We start from the raw sequence: 11,759 nt of genomic DNA, 5'->3' as shown, positions 1-11,759 counted from the left end.
GGATGATAGAAAAAGGATGTCAAGCATTTTTAGCTAGCGTCTCGGATGTGGTCAAGGAAACACCGCTAATATTTGGAGATGTGCATATTGTAAAGGAATTTCCAGAAGTATTTCCTGACGACTTACCAGGGTTTCCGCTAACTCGGGAAATTGACTTCATAATCGAATTAGTACCGGGCACCGAGCCTATCTCCAAGGCACCATATCGGATGGCACCTACTGAACTTAAGGAGTTAAAGACGCAACTACAAGAACTCTTAGACTTGGGATTCATTAGACCGAGCCATTCACCATGGGGAACATCGGTTCTATTTGTGAAGAAGAAGGACGGGAGTATGCGGATGTGCATAGATTACCGCGAGCTAAATAAGGTGAGGATTAAGAATAAGTACCCGCTACCCTGGATTGACGACTTGTTTGATCAATTCCAAGGAGCAACCATGTTCTCAAAGATTGATTTACGGTCCGGGTATCATCAGCTCAAGGTACAGGAAGAAGACATTCCTAAGACAACTTTTAGAACTTTTTATACGCATTACAAGTTTCTTGTCATATCTTTCAGTCTTACCAACGCTCCGGCCGCATTTATGGACTTAATAAATAGGGTCTTTAAGGACTACTTTGATAAATTCGTTGTAGTGTTCATTGACAATATCTTGGTGTATTCAAAGGATAAAGTCAAGCATGAGGAACATTTAAGATTGATCTTGTTATGACTAAAGGAGCATCAACTTTATGCCAAGTTCAAGAAGTGCGAATTTTGGCTTTCACAAGTAGCATTTCCTGGCCACATAGTATCCAAGGACGGAATTTTTGTTGACCCATCTAAAGTAGTGGCTGTGAAGGATTGGCCAAGACCAAAGAACGCGTCTGAAGTAAGAAGTTTTCTGAGACTAGCAGGCTATTATCGAAGGTTCATAGAAGGTTTTTCTAAGATAGCCACTCCGCTTACCAACCTAACCTGAAAGCAGCAAAGGTTCAACTGGACGGATAAGTGTGAAGAGAGTTTCCAGTTGCTTAAGGATAAGTTATGCTCAGCACCATTACTTTGTGTACCGACACCCAATGACAAGTTTGTAGTCTACTGTGCTGCGTCGAAGCAAGGGTTGGGTTGTGTGCTGATGCAAAATGACAAGGTGATAGCCCACGCCTCAAGACAATTGAAGGAGTACGAGCAACGTTATCCAACACACGATATGGAGTTGGCAGCAGTGGTCATTGCGTTGAAAATCTGGCGTCACTATCTTTATGGAGAACAGTGCAAGATTTATACGGACCACAAAATCTTAAAGTATTTCTTCACCCAGAAGGAGCTCAACATGAGGCAGCGCGGGTGGTTAGAACTAGTGAAGGATTATGACTGCGAAATCTTATACCATCTGGGCAAGGCAAACGTAGTTGCTGATGCGCTAAGTAGAAAGAATTATGGAAGTCTAGCATCATTAGCTGGAATAGAAAAGCCGCTACAGCAGGAGCTGATCAATGCTGGAATAGAAATAGTCATTGGTAAACTGGCTAACTTGTCCATCCAGTCAAGTCTGTTAGAAGAAATACAGATTGGGCAAGGGCATGATGACACGTTAGTAGCACATATGGATGCAGTTAGAGAAGGGAAGACCACAGATTTCTCAATAAGTCAAGGTTTATTGAGATATAAGGATCGGGTATGCGTGCCGAATGATCAAGGGATTAAGATGAAGATTTTAGAAGAAGCACACAATACCCAATACTCAGTTCACCGAGGGTCGACCAAGATGACTCACGATCTTAAGGCAATGTATTGGTGGCCAGGAATGAAGAAGGATATAGCAGAGTATGTATCTAAATGTTTGGTATGCTAGCAAGTGAAAGCAGAACATCAGCGACCTGCAGGCTTATTACAACCACTTAGCATTCCAGAATGGAAATGGGACGACATATCCATGGATTTCGTGACAGGATTTCCATGAACAAATAAGCAACACGACTTGGCTTGGGTAGTAATAGATAGATTTCCAAGTCAGCTCATTTTCTGCCTATCAAGACTTCCTATACAGCAGAACAATACGCAGACATTTATGTTCAAGAAATAGTAAGATTGCATGGAATCCCTAGTGTCTGATAAAGGATCAGTGTTTACATCGAGATTTTGGGGAAGCTTGCAGCAAGCCATGGGTACCAAGTTAAGTCTTAGTACAACGTTTCATCCTCAAACATACAGTCAGTCCGAGCGTGGAAGGAGGTGTCGATCGCCGATACATTGGGACGAAGTAGGAGAAAGGCAACTACTTGGACCCAAAGATGTTAAAGAGGCTCAGGAAGTAGTATCATTGATTAGAAAATGTATGGTCGCTGCTCAATGCCATTAGAAAAGTTATGTGGATGCCAAGCAGCGTGATGTGGAATTCAAAGTCAGAGATCAAGTCTTCTTAAGGATATCTCCTATGAAAGGTGTGAAGCGGTTCGGGAAGAAAGCCAAGCTTAGTCCCAGGTTTATAGGTCCTTTCGAGATATTGGACAAAGTGGGAGCAGTTGCATATAGATTAGCCTTACCGCCAGCACTAGCAGATAGTCACAATGTGTTCCACATCTCGATGATGCACAGATATGTGTCAGACCCATCTCACATCCTCAAGTATGACACGATAGCACTCCAAAAAGACTTGAGTTACGAGGAACAGCCGGTTAGCATCCTAGATAGAGAAATGAAGGAATTACGGTCTAAGAGTATTCTGATAGTCAAAGTCCTATGGAGAAATAGTTCTAAATGGGAGGCAATGTGGGAGTTGGAGGAGGACATGTAAGCTCGGTATCCGGAATTGTTTGGTAAGTAAATTTCGAGGACGAAATTCTTTGTAGTAGGGGAGAATTGTAGAGTCCCAGAATGTCTACTTAGTTAGTTAGTTAGTAGTAGTTGTAGTATTTTAGATTTCATGGATTTTGGTTCAAACCGGGAATTAGTTGGAAACTCAAGCAACAATTATGGATTTTATATGTTTAACCTATAGTTTAAGAATATTAATTATAACATGAGGTTTGATTAATATTGTTGGTCATAAATATGATATTTATTATAACCTAAGGTTTAGATAGAGCCAATAGGATTACGACACTTGTCATAAGCATGAGTATTAAGGAATTAAGTATTTTAATGATAAAATAAGGAAATATAAGCTTTAGTATTCACCAGAGTATGTTAGAGTCGTAGTTTGACTCAGTCAAAGTAGTTATCTCATTCAAATTATGCTGAAAAAGTGCAATTACGTGTTTAAAATATTCTCGTATGTCGATATATCGCAACTGGGAGTCGATATATCGCCTGACAAAGAATACGGAAAACACGTTGACGTTGCACGATCATACGAATGGAGGCTCGGGAATAGGGCAGAGCCGATATATCGCCACATAGGGGCGATATATCGCCCTAAGTTATATATATATATATTTTTTTTTAATTTTAAAAATCAAGCCTTCACTACTTAGACCTATCTCTGAACGTTTTGAACGAGTCTTCAGCCTTTGATTGACAAAAATTCAATTATTTTTCATTTTAAAATCATTATTTTATTCAAATCAAAATGGGGTTAGTTTCACTCCTTACCTCTATAAATAGGACTTAGTACCCAGCCCTTCCACTCACTCTTCAAGTTGTGATCAGAGACTCCAAGGTACTAGTGATTCCATAGAGTGATAAACACTTGGGTTGGGAAAAAGCTTTGTCATTCTTAAGCTTTATAAAATACTTGGGAAGTGAGGATTAGTGTATTTCGATATTGAAGTTAGACCAATCCATAAGGTTAACTAAGGTATTTCTATTCTCTAAGTCCAGTTCTTTAAACTACTTTAGTTTTTCTTTAGTTCCTTTTATTCAGATGCTAACTTTTGATATTGGTTTTTTACTAGGTTTTTGAAACTTAAGGATCTTTCTTGGTAAGTTTCTTTTTGAAGGTTTAGTTCCCACATTTATTCTTTACTCTTTAGAAATTCTCACCATTCTTATTGTTGGTTTTAGGAGTGTTCCAAGTCCCGCATTTGTTCTCCAAAATCCTAGTTTTGGTAAGGAAAATAGGATAGATCTTGTATGTTTGTATGATATGTTATGTTATCTTATGTTGTATGTTAACATTATGCATAGTATGTTTATAGACCTTGGGCATATGACTTGTATTGCTAACAAGCCCCAGTGAATTATGGGCATATGACTTGCTTAGCTAGCAAGCCCCACTAATCTATTGGGCATATAACTTGTTTAGTTTACATGCCCCAAGTAGTATAATGGCCATTGTAGTACTATATGATATATGTTTATAGTATATGTAGTTATGAAATAATTTATGAATATGTTTTATGTTGTTAGTAGTTTTCCTTGCTGGACATTAGGCTCATTCCTTTATATTTTAGTGTGATGCAGGAAACTAGATACATCGGTGAAAGGATTATTGGCAGCTTGGGGTTGTGTATTGAGGAAGAATGGATTCGGTGGACTGCGTGTCGATTCGAGGACGACGTTATTTTCTTTAGTCTCTTTAAATTACGTTTTTATGTATTTTCCGCATTTAGCTTTGTAAACAATTTCATTTAAAGTTATGTTTTATTTTTAAACAATGAGCTCATTTATGTATTACAAATATTATTTTAAAGTTTTCAATAAAGTTATGAATTTTTCTCATGTATGTTCTCTTCAAAGTAGTAGTTATGTCTAGTAGGTTTCATGATCTAAGTCTTAGAAATAGTTGGGTCATTACAATACCAACCAGAGGTGTGCTAGAGGAGTGCTTTGCCTATACCGACCAGAGGTGTGCTAGAGGAGTGCTTTTCTTATACTGACCAGAGGTTTGCTAGAGGAGCGCTTTGCTTATACCGACCAGAGGTGTGCTAGAGGTGTGCTTTGCCTATACCAACCAGAGGTGTTCTTTGCCTATGCTGACGAGAGGTGCTTGCCTATGCCGACCGGTTAGTTGTCTTGGTCGACCAGTCACTCCGGGGATGGATTTGGTCTGTCCACAGATCATAATCTCAGAAGTTACCGTCTAGTAACTCTTTAGTAAAGCCTCAATAACAGCTCAACCCGAATCATTCTCAACTGCCGCGGGAATCTCTCATATATTCAGGAATAATAGCAATATTGTTGTAATTTGAATTTATTTATATTTTAGCTAATTAAAGTTGGTTGGAAGAACCAAGGACCCCGTCAAAGGGATATTTCTGATGTACGATCCATGAGCCTATAAATAAATGGCTCATGGCATCATTTAGGGGGCTCGGATCTTTTTTGAGACTGAAAGAATTCTCTAGTTTGGAGACTTTGGGGCCGTTACTTTGGGCATTCTAGGATCATTTTCTGAGAGTTTAGAGAGAGAAACACTATATTTTCCTACTGATACTTGAGAAACTCAGTTGACCAAGGTTCATCTGATCTTAAGTATTGGCTACATATATCACAACTTTAAGTGGATTAGGCTATTACAAACAAATTGGGACTGAACCACTATAAAAATTACTTGTGTTATTTACTTTCTATTCCAGGTTATTGTCGTTTTTGCGTCTACTCGTAGTTGGCCAAAATCATGGTCAACATTTTTGGTGCTTTCATTGAGAGCTTGAATAGAAGAAATACACTGCTATCCTACCAATATGGTGCCCAAGAATACCAGTATGGGGTCCAAAAAGCCAGGTACATCAAAAGAGCCTGCTAGATCAGAAGGTCCTGCACTTGAGAACCCTGACACTGAGCCCAGGGTCTTTCTCGAGGAGACCACTCCAGAAGTTGAACAACTCCAGGAAGCAATAGGCACTTTCTCAGAGGAGATGATGCAATTCAATGCTTGGCAAGAGTCTTTCGCTGAAGAGATGGCTAGGCAGAGAGCTGCGTTAGAGAAGCAAAGGCGCGATATGGAGGCCAGAAGCGAAGAGATCAGACAACGACAAGAGGAAGTTGACCGGAGACATCGTGAAGCATCACTTGCTCTAGAAGTGGCTACCCAATTGGTCCAAGCCAATGCTCAAGCCACAGCACAAGTAGCGGCCCAAGGAGCACGAAAGGACAACGCTAGTCGGAAGTCCCCTGTTGGAAGGACGGACTCTCGGGGACCTGACCAGAGTCGAAGCAATCAGACTGGTCAGGCAGATGACGGAGTCCTCTCTAGAACTGCATCAACACAAAGGGAGAACTCTAGAAACCCCTCTAGGAGCCACTGATCAGAAACTTCTAGATCAGGAAGTCACCAGTCGGGCAGTAAGAAGACTCCACCCAGGCAGGATCAGACTAGGACTCCTTGAGATAAGATGACTTCACGGTTTAAAGATGGGCATGGTTGTGATGAGGCAAATAGTCATCACACTGATTGGTCAAAGGATAAAGAAGGCAACAACCCACAAGGAGGAAAAGATTGCCCGGGATGTACCGAAAAGCTGCCACTACATCGCGGCCAGCAGCGTAGTGGGAGAGAGCAGGTCCCGCGTAGTAAGCCCTCTGAAAAATTGAAAAGTACGGTGTTCGATTGGCTAGGAAAACATGCTTCCCAGAAGGATGACGTTGTCACCAACAAGAGGAAGACCGTCCCGGTCGAAGGGAAAGATCTGACCCGCCCTGGCAGTCAAATAGAAATACTTGACGACAGTGCTCCAAATAGAAATGCCCGACCAGGAGGTCAAAGCCTTAGAACGTCATCGGTTGCACCAGCCATCCAAGCCCAGCTTGATGCGCTAACAGCTGCAGTGCAGGGTTTATCAAAACGACCTTCCGGAATGGATGCGGAGACCATAGACGTGGCAATCCATTTTGTACTCAGATTAGAGTAGCCCAGCCGCTGGGAAAATATAAAGCACTAGTACTGTCGGTATATACAGAAAAAGCAGATCCCATCAGACATGTTGGGAAATTTGAGGACCAGATGGAACTGCTCGAGGTAAGTGACGATTATCAGTGTAGAGTTTTTCCGACTACATTGTCAGATACTGCCCAAGAGTGGTATTGGATGTTTAAGTCGAATTCCATTACCTCTTGGGAACCACTGAGGAAGGAGTTTTGTAGATAATTCAGTCTTGCTCGGACTCCACCAGTTTATGCCAACCACTTGGCAGATATCAAACAAGGAAAGGATGAATCTCTAAAGAATTATACAGAGATCCATGAGAGAAGCCAATAGAGCAACTGTTGTAGGAGACGAGGGGGAAATGGTTGCCATATCCTCTGGAATCACTTACCGGAGCCCTTTGTGGGATAGTATACATAGAAATCCAATTTCAACACTTCAACAATTTCTTGATCGAGCGGACATGTATATGAAATTGGATGATGCAATCGAGAAATAGGAGAATGGCATAAACAATATGGGTGGATCAGCTGACCCTCCTAAGAATGGTGGAAATAGTCAAAATGGTTGAAAGAAACGTGGGAATAACGGGTCTGACCGCCATGAAGAAAAGAAGGCTAAGTCGAGTTCAAATGAAAAGACAACCAAGTATGAGCCTCAGTTCACTAATTACACCACTCTCTCGGCCAACCGGGCAAAAATATATTTTGCTAGTCATGAAGAGGTTCCCTACAAGAAACCTCCACCCATCAGGAAAGAGATGAGTAAGAGAGACATGAATAAGTTTTGTCGTTTCTATGGAGATTATGGTCACGACAAGAATGAATGCAATCACCTCAAAGACGAGATAGAATTTTTTCTCCGGTCAAGCCAGTTGAAAAATTATCGGGCAGAGACACCCCAAGGAGAAGGAGGCAGCAGCAATCCTGGATTCAAACGATAGAGATCTCCACCCTTGCAAACCGAGCCTGTGTACTTTACCTTAGACACTATATGTGGAGGTCCACGCACAAAGGGAGAGGTATGCCCGAACACTTCAACATGAGCTGGAGTGCTAGGATCATATTGGGTGAGTGGAGTGCGATCAGAAACCACTGGAATGGTGAGCATCTGAGGATATATTATCACTAAATATCGCTTTCAAAGTGGTAGCTTAATTTCAAGTTGTTTAACTTGTCATTTAAGTTAGGTTTATGAGCTGGTAATTTGCTAAACAGTCATCTATTTTTGAATAATTTTTGTTGTTTACGACTCGTTATTAGACACGTTTTGTCCTTTTTTTTAATTTACGAGTAATAAAAGAGACTACGCGCAACGTGGTCGATTCTTGCTACAAATGTGCATGTGTGTTAATTATCCGAACAATGTTCAACTAGTCGGTAAAATTGGACAGTGTTCAACTGGTCGGTACGTTCAAGCAATGTTCAAGTACTCGAATATTTTCCATATATTCTATGTGTTTCGCGAGTAATTAACTGCTCGAACAGATTCGATCAAGTTGCAAGTGACCAAGGATCTTTCAACCCTCGATCACTTGGGGGGCACATGGGGTATACTGGTATACAATTTAACATAGGCAATAAGAGCACGAGTTAAGATATCTGTTTTTAGGCTGACTTGTAAATTTTCGAAGTCAAAAAAGGCCATTAAGCTAACTTGTTTGACAAAGCTCAAGTAACTTGGAATTTTTCAAACTTTCAAGTTAGAAGCAAATATTCATGTGGCAATAAACATTATGGTCATAAAATGTTAGAGCAATAAGAGTGTGAGAAAGTATACTTAGTAGGGACTTATGAAATGTCTAGAATTTCTAAGTTAGAAAACTAAGTACTCATACGAAAATTCGGCCTTACGAGAAAAATATCAAAGCTGCTAAGCAGCAGTTGTCTTCACAAAAGTATAAGAACAAAGAGTACACTACTAGACAGATACAAAGTTTAGCTGGTCAGGTGTAAAGTTTTCCTGGTCATGAGAGCAGATACAACTTCCTTGGTCGGCTGAGCATGTTTCACTGGTTGAGTAGGAAACTTTGTTGATGGATAGGAAGCTCTCAGGTCGACTAAGAGTGTCTACTGGTCGGGTAAACTAGCCCTGACTGGTTAACACCATCGTCAACATCCAGAACCTCCTCTGGTCGGTCCTTCTTGAGTCTTCTCATTCAGATGGTCGGTCAATGTCTTATTGGCCTGGACTTGATTGTTGTTCTCGTCAACTAACTCCTTCAACGGTCTATCTCAGCCAGCAATTGTTTTCTCATCCTGCTCAATCTTTTCTTGGAGATCTTTTTCAGCCTTGGTCAGACTCTTAATCTTTGCCTGGGTTTCCATCAATTGATCATTCAAGACTTGGACCAGCTCCTTATAGTCTATTGCTCGGTGTTGAGCATGACTAACAGTGATGAGTCCCCTAGAGTAAACTAAATAGAGAATGAATGAATGAAAACAAAAAGTATATACATTGCTTTGTGAAAAATAATTTATTTGAGGAAAGGAGTCAATCTTCCCCAAAGAAAATATTTAAGGAAGTTGTGTGCCCAAGGGGTTGTGTCGTGCATGCCCGAGCGGCTATGCCGCATGGTCAAGGGGCTAGGAGGGCCATGTATCCAAGCGACTTGAGGGGCACACTGAGGAGCTGTTGACAGGTGTGCGTCCGAGGAGGCAGGTGCCTGAGCGGGTCCGCGCGCGTTTGAAGGCAGGCGCGCATCCGAGAAGCCAGGCACGCCAAGGGAGGCGCGCATATGAGGAGATCCATATGTCTGAGCGGCTGCATGTGTCTGAGAAGCAGGGGTGCGTGTCAGAGCGGTTGCGTGCGTTCGAGCGATTAGGTGGTGTCTGAGTGTTGGGGTGGATGTCCGAGCAGCAGGGGCGGGCATCTGAGGAGTTTCATGTGCCCGAGCTGATCGGTGCGCATTCGAGGGCTGCTATCCGAGGAGCTGCTGTAGGTGCATTCGAGAGGCTAAGCACGCTGAGGAGGGCTGCTGTTCGAATAACTAGCCATCCGAGGAGCTGCATGCCGAGAGGCTGGCATGATCGAGCGACTGAAGGAGTGGTGTCTGAGGAGTGCGTGTCCGAGGAGTAGCATGACCGAGGGGCTGGGAGAATGTCCAATGAGTGGTGTTCGAGGGGTGGTCTGAGAGGCTGGCATGTCCGAGGAGTAGCATTACCGAGGAGCTATTTGGGTTCCAAGACACAAGGGTTTCGAGGGCCAAAAGAAATCTTATTGGTTAGGAATGGTAAAAGAAACAAGTTCGATGGGTTAAAGGATCCTTACAAGGAGTTAGAAGAAAAGTTTATCATATGAGAAAATCATATAATAAATTTGGGGGGCAAATGTTATCCCCAAAACCTCGTTCAATGGCGTGGCAATCGGATGGAAAAGTGGCAGGGCATGTTCAATAAATGACACATTAATAGTCAATAAATGTGTTATTTAAAGAGGTGAAAAGGTTGAGAATTGACCTAAGGAGTTGTGATATTACTGGTCTGGAATAAGTTTAGCCGACCAGAGATGTGTCATGCCCAACCAGAGGTGTGCTAGAGGAGTGCTTTGCCTATACCAACCAGAGGTGTGCTAGAGGAGTGCTTTGCCTATACCGACCAGAGGTGTGCTAGAGGAGTGCTTTGCCTATACCGACCAAAGGGGTGCTAGAGAAGTGCTTTGCTTATACCGAGCAGAGGTGTGCTAGAGGAGTGCTTTGCTTATACCAACCAGAGGTGTGCTAGAGGTGTGCTTTTCCTATACCAACCAGAGGTGTGCTTTGCCTATGCCGACGAGAGGTGCTTGCCTATGCCGACCGGTGAGTTGTCTTGCCCGACCAGTCACTTCGGGGATGGATTTGGTCGGTCCACGGATCAGAATCTCAGAAGTTACCGTCTAGTGACTCTTAAGTATAGTCTCAGTAACAGCTTCAACCCGAATCATTCTCAACTGCCGCGGGAATCTTTCAGATATCCCGGAATAATAGCTATATTGTTGTAATTTGAATTTATTTATATTTTAGCTAATTAAAGTTGGTTGGAAGAACCAAGGACCCCGTCAAAGGGATATTTCTGATGTACGATCCATGAACCTACAAATAAATGGCTCATGGCATCATTTAGGGGGCTCAGATCTTTTTTGAGACTGAAAGAACTCTCTAGTTTGGAGACTTTGGGACTGTTACTTGGGGCATTCTAGGATCATTTTCTGAGAGTTTAGAGAGAGAAACACTGTATTTTCCTACTGATACTTGAGAAACTCAATTGACCAAGGTTCATCTGATCTTAAGTATAGGCTACATATATCACAACTCTAAGTGGATTAGGCTATTACCAACAATTTGAGGCTGAACCACTATAAAAATTACTTGTGTTATTTACTTTCTATTCAAGGTTATTGTCGTTTTTGCGTCTACTCGCAGTTCGCCAAAATCGTGGTCAACATTTATAATTTGAACCTTGATTTAAACTTATTTATTAATTTAGATACCAATTTATCTTAATTAATAAATGTAACGCACTGGAGAACCAACATTGTTACACTGTGTGTTTATAAAGGTGCAAGACTTGCTAATCAAGTCGTTTAATTAAAAAAAAATGTGACACTAGAACCATAATCGAGTTAGGGTTAAAAGATTTTGGTCACAAATAGATAAATTTTCATTTAAATAAGCGTTTGGTACGTGGGATCCAAAAAAAAGGGGGGGTTTAAAGGACAAGTTACAAAATGTCAAAAGTCATATACAATCACAAGCCACTCTAATAGCAAAATACACATTTTAGGTTTTCCTGTCCCTCCATCCCTCGACCATGGCGGACGAGCAACTGACTATGTACATCCCGCCCCCAGAGCTCTCCAACTCAGGATTGGTCCACCTTACCCTTGCCTTTACCCGCACCACATAGCGCCCGTGAGCCAATACCCAACAAGAAAACCATATAACATAGCACAAACAATACAGACGATCAAATGATCCATCAGACAATT

Source organism: Humulus lupulus, chromosome 2, assembly GCF_963169125.1.
Source record: "Humulus lupulus chromosome 2, drHumLupu1.1, whole genome shotgun sequence".
In the NCBI taxonomy this organism is placed as follows: Eukaryota; Viridiplantae; Streptophyta; class Magnoliopsida; order Rosales; family Cannabaceae; genus Humulus; species Humulus lupulus.
This window is presented reverse-complemented; position numbering follows the sequence as displayed.